The 8,139-nt window shown below is 44.8% G+C and overlaps 1 pseudogene; it reads left to right on the forward strand.

Moving 5' to 3' along the window:
* Positions 1-1,366: 1,366 nt before the first annotated feature.
* LOC124623277 lies at positions 1,367-1,484 on the forward strand (annotated as a pseudogene).
* Positions 1,485-8,139: the final 6,655 nt, after the last annotated feature.

The following is an 8,139-nucleotide window of genomic DNA, read 5'->3' on the forward strand; positions in this document are numbered from 1 at the left end:
CTGCACGATCCGTTACAGCCATGCAGATAAGATGCCTGTCATGTCGACTGCTAGTGATACGAGGCCGTTGGGATCCAGCACGGTGTTCCGTATTATCCTCCTGAACCCACCGATTCCATATTCTGCTAACAGTCATTCGATCTCGACCAACGCGAGCAACAATGTCGCGATACGATAAACCGCAATCGCGATAGGCTACAATCCGACCTTTATCAAAGCCGGAACGTGATAGTACGCATTTCTCCTCCTTACACGAGGCATCACAACAGCGTTTCACCAGGCAACGCTGGTCATTTGCTGTTTGTGTATGAGAAATCGGTTGGAAACTTTCCTCATGTCAGCACGTTGTAGGTGTCGCCATCGGCTCCAACCTTGTGTGAATGCTCTGAAAAGCTAATCATTTGCATATCACAGCATCTTCTTCCTGTCGGTTAAATTTCGCGACTGTTGCACGTCATCTTCGTGGTGTAGCAATTTTAATGGCCAGTAGTGTAGGTATAGAAATAAATAAATGTACATTACTTATATAATAAATTAAAATCTTATGTATAAAAAATATGTATTTAAACAAAGGAAAATCCAGGATAGAATGTAACAACATTATGAAAAGAATAGTTCATACTGACAATATAGCGGAGTTGCAGAGTTGCAGAAAGGCACAACAAAACCACTGACTGTAGCTACCAGAGACTGTGGTCATGTGTGCGTGAGTTACGTGTGTATGTGTGTGTATTGTGTATTTTTTGACAAAGGCCTTGTCGGCCGAAAGCTAACATTCCGACAGTCTTTTTGTTGCGCCTTTCTGCGATTCAGCATCTCCGCTATAATCTGAACAGCAACTATCCTTTTCATATTATAAAAATATATATTTATGTATCATATGGCGCTCCCGTAGGTGTATAAAAACACGAGCATATTGGAATGTAATGTTGTCTCAAATGTTCAAAGCAATCAAATGGTTCAAATGGCTCTGAGCACTATGGCACTTAACATCTGAGGTCTCATTCCGCTAGACTTATAAGTACTTAAACCTAACTAACCTAAGGACATCACACATCCATGCCCGAGGCAGGATTCGAACCTGCGAAGTAGCAGGGCGGTTCCGGACTGAAGCGCCTAGAACCGTTCGGCCACAACAGCTGGCTCAAAGCAATCAGTGAGAACTTTCGTACAGTTAAGATTTTGAACAAACGAACATTTACGCCTACATACAAAAATTTAAATGTTACTTTGTTTAAAATCTTAAATCTCCGAAAGTTCTCTCCCGATTGATTTCAAATTTTGACACATTACGTTCGAATACGCGCATGTCTTTCTATATATCTACTGGAGCGCCACATATAATATACTGTATAAATATTTATCTGGCAACGGCCTTGCCGCAGTGGATGCACCGGTTCCCGTGAGATCACCGACGTTAAGCGCTGTCGGGCGTGGTCGGCACTTGGATGGGTGACCATCCAGGCCACCATGTGCTGCTGCCATTTTTCGGGGTGCACTCAGCCTCGTGATGCCAATTGAGGAGCTACTCGACCGAATAGTAGCGGCTTCGGTCAAGAATACCATCATAACGACCGGGAGAGCGGTGTGCTGACCCCACGCCCATCCTACCCGAATCCTCCACTGTGGATGACACGGCGGTCAGATGGTCCCGGTAGGCCACACGTGACCTGAAGACGGAGTGTGCTTATAAATATTTATGTAATAATTATACGGTAAATCTACAGAAAAACGTAAAAGTTCGTTTGTTCAAAATCTTAAATCTCCGAAAGTTCCTCAGCGATTGCTTCGAAATTTTTACAGAAAGTTGCATTCGAATATACGCGTGTTTTCATATACCTACATAAATAAATATATAATATACAAATGGGAAAAACTTTTCGAAAAGTTCTTGACCGATTTTCTTCAAATTTTCACACGGTAGTCTGATGAACATTCTGACGAACATTGGCTGTATATTTTTAATGTATAGGGTGATTTTTTTCCACCGAGTACAAACTGTAGGGATTGGTCAATGAGAGGATACGGAACGAAAAAAAGGTCTAATAAACCTACGTCCGGAAATGCATGGTTTTCCGGCTAGAGACCATTTATTCAATCGTACATTGCTACAGAAACAGCGGTCTTCAAAATGGTTCAAATGGCTCTGGGCACTATGGGACTTAACTTCTGAGGTCATCAGTCCCCTAGAACTTAGAACTACTTAAACCTAACTAACCTAAGGACATCACACACATTCATGCCCGAGGCAGGATTCGAACCTGCGACCGTAGCGGTTGCGCAGTTGCAGACTGTAGCGCCTAGAACCGCTCGGCCACTCCGGCCGGCTTTAGCGGTCTAGTATGCGCTGTATCATGAAGCCATAGTTAAAGTATGCGTGGTTCCCTCCTAGAGGGTGCTACTATCCCTCACACGTGATGCCCTGGCGCTCTCTCCTGCCTCAGTAATTGGTAATGTTGTGTCCGATTCACTTATCCTGCTGACTCACCTTGTAGTGGATGTGATACAGCGTTGTACACAATGGTTCCTTATTCGAATCGAGAACTCACCGACATGGTATTTGTGGTGTAACCGCCAGACACCACACTTGCTAGGTGGCAGCCTTTAAATCGGCCGCGGTCCGTTAGTATACGTCGGACCCGCGTGTCTCCACTATCAGTGATTGCAGACCGAGCGCCGCCACACGGCAGGTCTAGAGAGACTTCCTAGCACTCGCCCCAGTTGTACAGCCGACTTTGCTAGCGATGGTTCACTGACAAATTACGCTCTCATTTGCCGAGACGATAGTTAGCATAGCCTTCAGCTACGTCATTTGCTACGACCTAGCAAGGCGCCATTATCATTTGCTATTTATCTTGTGATGCATGTACCGTCAGACCGATGTTCACCAATTATGGATTAAAGTTAAGTATTCCAGAAGCTACGTACCTTTTTTACTAGACACAACTTCTTTAACTGTTCCAGACCTCACGCCAGCCTGCGTCAGCTTAAACGCGTGCCTTTCGGCTACCTCATAGTGGCTTGGCTGTCTTGCCAAGTCACAACAGTATTTACTTACGGAAAGGCAAATGGCAACGGACGGCGGGGAGCGAGGTTGTATCAGGAGACCTATCCCCGCTGACAACATGCACAGCATTCAGTATTTGCAACAGTGTTTCGCCATTTGTCTGAAACAGCGTCGTTTCAGTGAGCAGAAAATCATGAAAGACGTACCCGAAATGTTTGGACACCAGACTTGGAGGAAAATGTGGTTAATGCTGTGGAAGGCGACCACCGTGTCATTACCAGGTATTTGGCACACCATTACAGGGCAAGAAAGACGATCGGGTGGAACATTCTCCATGGCAATTGTTACTGCCATTATCACTTACTGCCTGTATTTGGCGTACTAGCGCCAGACTATCCCCAATCAGTAGCAGGCTGTGGCTAAGCCATGTCTCCGCAGTATCCGTTCTTTGAGGAGTGCTAGTTCTGCAAGGTTCGCAGGAGAGCTTCTGTAAAGTTTGAAAGGTAGGAGACGAGATACTGGCAGAAGTAAAGCTGTGAGGACTGGGCGTGTGTCGTGCTTCGGTGGCTCAGATGGTAGCGCACTTGCCCGCGAAAGGCAAAGGTCCCGAGTTCGAGTCTCTGTCGGGCACAGAGTTTTAATCTGCCAGGAAGTTTCAGTAGCAGTTTTGTCACTGTTTTCTTCACCAAGCAACCACGATTCCGGGATTGCTGTCATCCATTCTATTCACAGAAGAGCAATTCCTCTTCCCATTTCGTAGCAAACACGGAAATAACTGCAGCACCATAAGATGATCAGACAGTTAATGTTTACATGCCTTGAATTCGGCTTGGACTGCATATAATCGTATTGTGGCAATGACATACATTGGTACCCCATCAAATATATTCAATGTCCACACTTACATGATAACCCTGACCGGGATGGCCGAGCGGTTCTAGGCGCCACAGTCTGGAACCGCGCGACCGCTACGGTCGCAGGTTCGAATCCTGCCTCGGGCAAGGATGTGTGTGATGTCCTTAGGTTGGTTAGGTTTAAGTAGTTCAAAGTTCTAGGGGACTGATGACCTTAGAAGTTAAGTCCCATAGTGCTCAGAGCCATTTGAACCATTTACACGATCACGTTCTATGGATTGCGGTACATGTAGAAAGTATTAATACAAGTATTAATTAATAAATAGCTGGTCCAACTCAACTTTGTTCATGCACAAAACGTAATAAAGTCATGGAATATTCCTGAATGAGATTTTCAAATGGTTCAAATGGCTCTGAGCACTATGGGACTTAACATCTATGGTCATCAGTCCCCTAGAACTTAGAACTACTTAAACCTCACTAACCTAAGGACATCACAAACAGCCATGCCCGAGGCACAATTCGAACCTGCGACCGTAGCGGTCACGCGGTTCCAGACTGAAGCGCCTAGAACCGCACGGCCACACCGGCCGGCCAATGAGATTTTCACTCTGCAGCGGAGTGTGCGCTGATATGAAACTTCCTGGCAGATTAAAACTGTGCGCCCGACCGAGACTCGAACTCGGGACCTCCCGAGTTCGAGTCTTGGTCGGGCACACAGTTTTAATCTGCCAGGAAGTTTCGTGGAAGATTGTTCTAACATATTGACGCCAGCAACGCTGTTTGACTGATGCAACCATTAATGCATAGCATAGATCACATAAATGCACTACACTTCATTGTCTGATGTATATAGCTTCATCATTAGCTCTTAACTCGAACACTGCCTCCCCATACATGTCCACTACTGCTGCTTCACTTTTAACATTCTGGCATTAATTAGTGTAAGCTGTGGACTAAACTCGTCGGTCATTTTTCTTTCAATGTAATCGATGATACCACATGAGCAGTCTAATTCCAGCCACGAATAGCATACTTTAGTGCCAGTTCGCAGCACATTGTGTTTATCGCCACAACTTTAAACATCGTGTCTGCCACTAGCCCAGGTTTGAACCACTTGCCGTTAAAGTGTCCATACTAGCGAATAGCAATGGCAGCATTCTGCTAGTAGTAACAGCACTCGACTGCAGTATCGATGCTACTGCTTCTACTGTTGGTGATGGCTTTGTGAGCCACGCAGGTCTGCAACAATAATAATAAGTTAAGTATATACGCACACACATAAAAATAATGGCAACAACAACAATAATAATAAACAACTACTTACTTTCAAATGCAGTGTTCTTATTATTCTCCCTGGCTGTTCGCTGCTGCTGGACGCACTTCATCATGGTTACATCTCGGAGTTGGTCCAAATGGCTCTGAGCACTATGGGACTTAAATTCTGAGGTCATCAGTCCCCTAGAACTTAGAACTACTTAAACCTAAATAACCTAAGGACATCACACACACCCATGCCCGAGGCAGGATTCGAACCTGTGACCGTAGCGGTCGCGCGGTTCCAGACTGTACCGCCTAGGACCTCTCGGCCACCCCGGCCGGCCATCTCGAAGTACTGGCTGCATGTGGCACTGGTGCGGCCCACCCAGCCAATAGTATGAACTGCTGCTACTTCACGATGAGTCCCACAGCTGGAGAACCTATTGGGCGAAAGACGCAGATATTTAAACGCTGCTGGACCCCCCAAAACACTAGGTGTGAAGCAGAGGGGGAAGGAGTGACAGAGAGCGTCCAGGCAGAGAAGGAGCACAATTATGTAAGAGACCAATTAGGGACCAATTAATTAAGTTGGAGCCTTCTGGGGGATCCACATTTACATGGACACTCTGCAAATCACATTTAAGTGCCTGGCAGAGGGTTCATCGAATCACCTTCACAATTCTCTATTATTCCAATCTCGTACAGCGCGCGGAAAGGATGAACCCCTGTATCTTTCCATACGAGATCTGATTTCCCTTCTTTTATCTTCGGAGGAGAATGTTGGTGATTGGAATTTAGTGAGAAGATTCTGTCGCATCGAAAACCGCCTTTCTTTTAATGATGTCCAGCCCAAATCGTGCATCATTTCTGTGACACTCTCTCCCATATTTCGCGATAGTACAAATCGTGCTGCCTTTCTTTGAACTTTTTCGATGTACTCCGTCAGTCTTATCTGGTAAGGAACCCACACCGCGCAGCAGTATTCTAAAAGAGGACGGACAAGTGTAGTGTAGGCAGTCTCCTTAGTAGGTCTGTTACATTTTCTAAGTGTCCTGCCAATAAAACGTAGTCTTCGGTCAGCCTTCCCCACAACATTTTCTATGTGTTCCTTCCAATTTAAATTGTTCGTAATTGTAATAGATAGATATTTAGTTGAATTTACGGCTTTTCGATTAGACTGACTTATCGTGTAACCGAAGTTTAACGAGTTCCTTTTAGCAATCATGTGGATGACCTCACACTTTTCGTTATTTAGGATCAACTGCCACTTATCGCACATTCAGATATCTATTCTAAATCGTTTTGAAGTTTGTTTTGGTCTTCTGATGACTTTATTAGTCGATAAACGACAGCGTCATCTGCAAACAACCGAAGACGGCTGCTCAGATTGTCTCCAAAATCCTTTATATAGATAAGGAACAGCAAAGGGCCAATAACACTACCTTGGGGAACGCCAGAAATCACTTCTGTTTTACTCGATGACTTTCCGTCAATTACTACGCACTGTGACCCCTCTGACAGGAAATCACAAATCCAGTCACATAACTGAGACGATATCAGAGGTCAAAATCGTAAATTAGATACAAATGTACCAGCTCTCTCCCTGTCATATTACTTGGATATTCCAGTATTTATTCAGAGATGAAGATGCTCACTCAGGGCAGACTAGCTTGTAGCGTTGAGTGGCGCGTGAAATGAGTTTCCGGACTGACGATCTCAACAACAACAACGCAATTTATGAACAGGGAGCCAAGCTTCTATGAAAATCAGTACTCACAAATGAGTCTGTCTGGTGCAACTAGGACGAATATCCCTGAACCTGAGGCAGAATACAGGGGTAGATTTTACAAAATCCTGATATGTGATCGTCGCTGTAAGTCAACATGCAGAAAACATTAAAGTCGAGTAATTTTTGAGAACACATCTCGCAGAGAAACGACGGTCTGGCTAAAAGTACTTTAAAAATGGACGCAAACAGTCTCGGCCGCAAAAAAACATTAATTTCGATGGCTCAGATAGCAGCTTATGTTCGTGAAGTTCAACACACACTCCATTTACTGCCACCGCCTGCCATCACATATGAGTGTCTGAGGGTGGTCAAAAACTGACTGGTTACCATCGAAATAAATATTTTTGCGGTCAGGTTTGTTTATGTCCATTTTTGAAGAATTAAAGTCGAGATCACTGCAGCAGAGCCACTGCATAACTTATTCATTCGTATCTGCATACCATCTATGGTTAACGCATTAATTATTTACGTGCAACAATAGCGGCGCTTACTGACACTGAGATTCTATGCCCATGCAGTCGGTAAAGCATTGAGTAATGACTTGATCGGTTACGTCAGAATGTGACACAAGTGACTAACAAGACAAAGGTATAAGTGAAGTGTTTTAGTATCTGTAGAAGGTAACAGCGAACGCTTGTAGGGACAGGAGCAGTAATTATATTAACGACAGCAGCGGAAATAACAGTACTCGTGTCCTCCGTATCCATTGTGACGTAAGGTATGGGTCAGAAGAACGGAGTAATTGCAGTGTCATCAAATTATAACCTTCCCGCGGTAAAACGAGACAGAGCTGGAAATAGCTGCAAGTGACTGAAGTAGAGTTCTAACACAGGGTGCAGCAGAGATAACTCTCTCATTCTGAAGCGTAATGAATGTGAAGCTAACTAAGGAACATGAGCAGCTTTTATTGTACAAAAGCATTTGTGGAGCAACAGTTTTCAGTTACTTCTACTGAGAAAGAGACAACCGATGTTTATCCGTAGCGGCTGAAGCCGATCGCGGTAGTTACCCGTGTCTTCGTGGATCTCTGAGCCATTAAAGAAGGTTCAAATGGCTCTGAGCACTATGAGACTCAAATTCTGACGTCATTAGTCCCCTAGAACTTAGAACTACTTAAACCTAACTAACCTAAGGACATCACACACATCCATGCCCGAGGCAGGATTCGAACCTGCGACCGTAGCGGTCGCGCGGTTCCAGACTGTAGCGCCTAGAACCGCTCGGCCATT

The sequence above is a fragment of the Schistocerca americana genome, chromosome 7 (assembly GCF_021461395.2).
Source record: "Schistocerca americana isolate TAMUIC-IGC-003095 chromosome 7, iqSchAmer2.1, whole genome shotgun sequence".
NCBI lineage: Eukaryota > Metazoa > Arthropoda > Insecta > Orthoptera > Acrididae > Schistocerca > Schistocerca americana.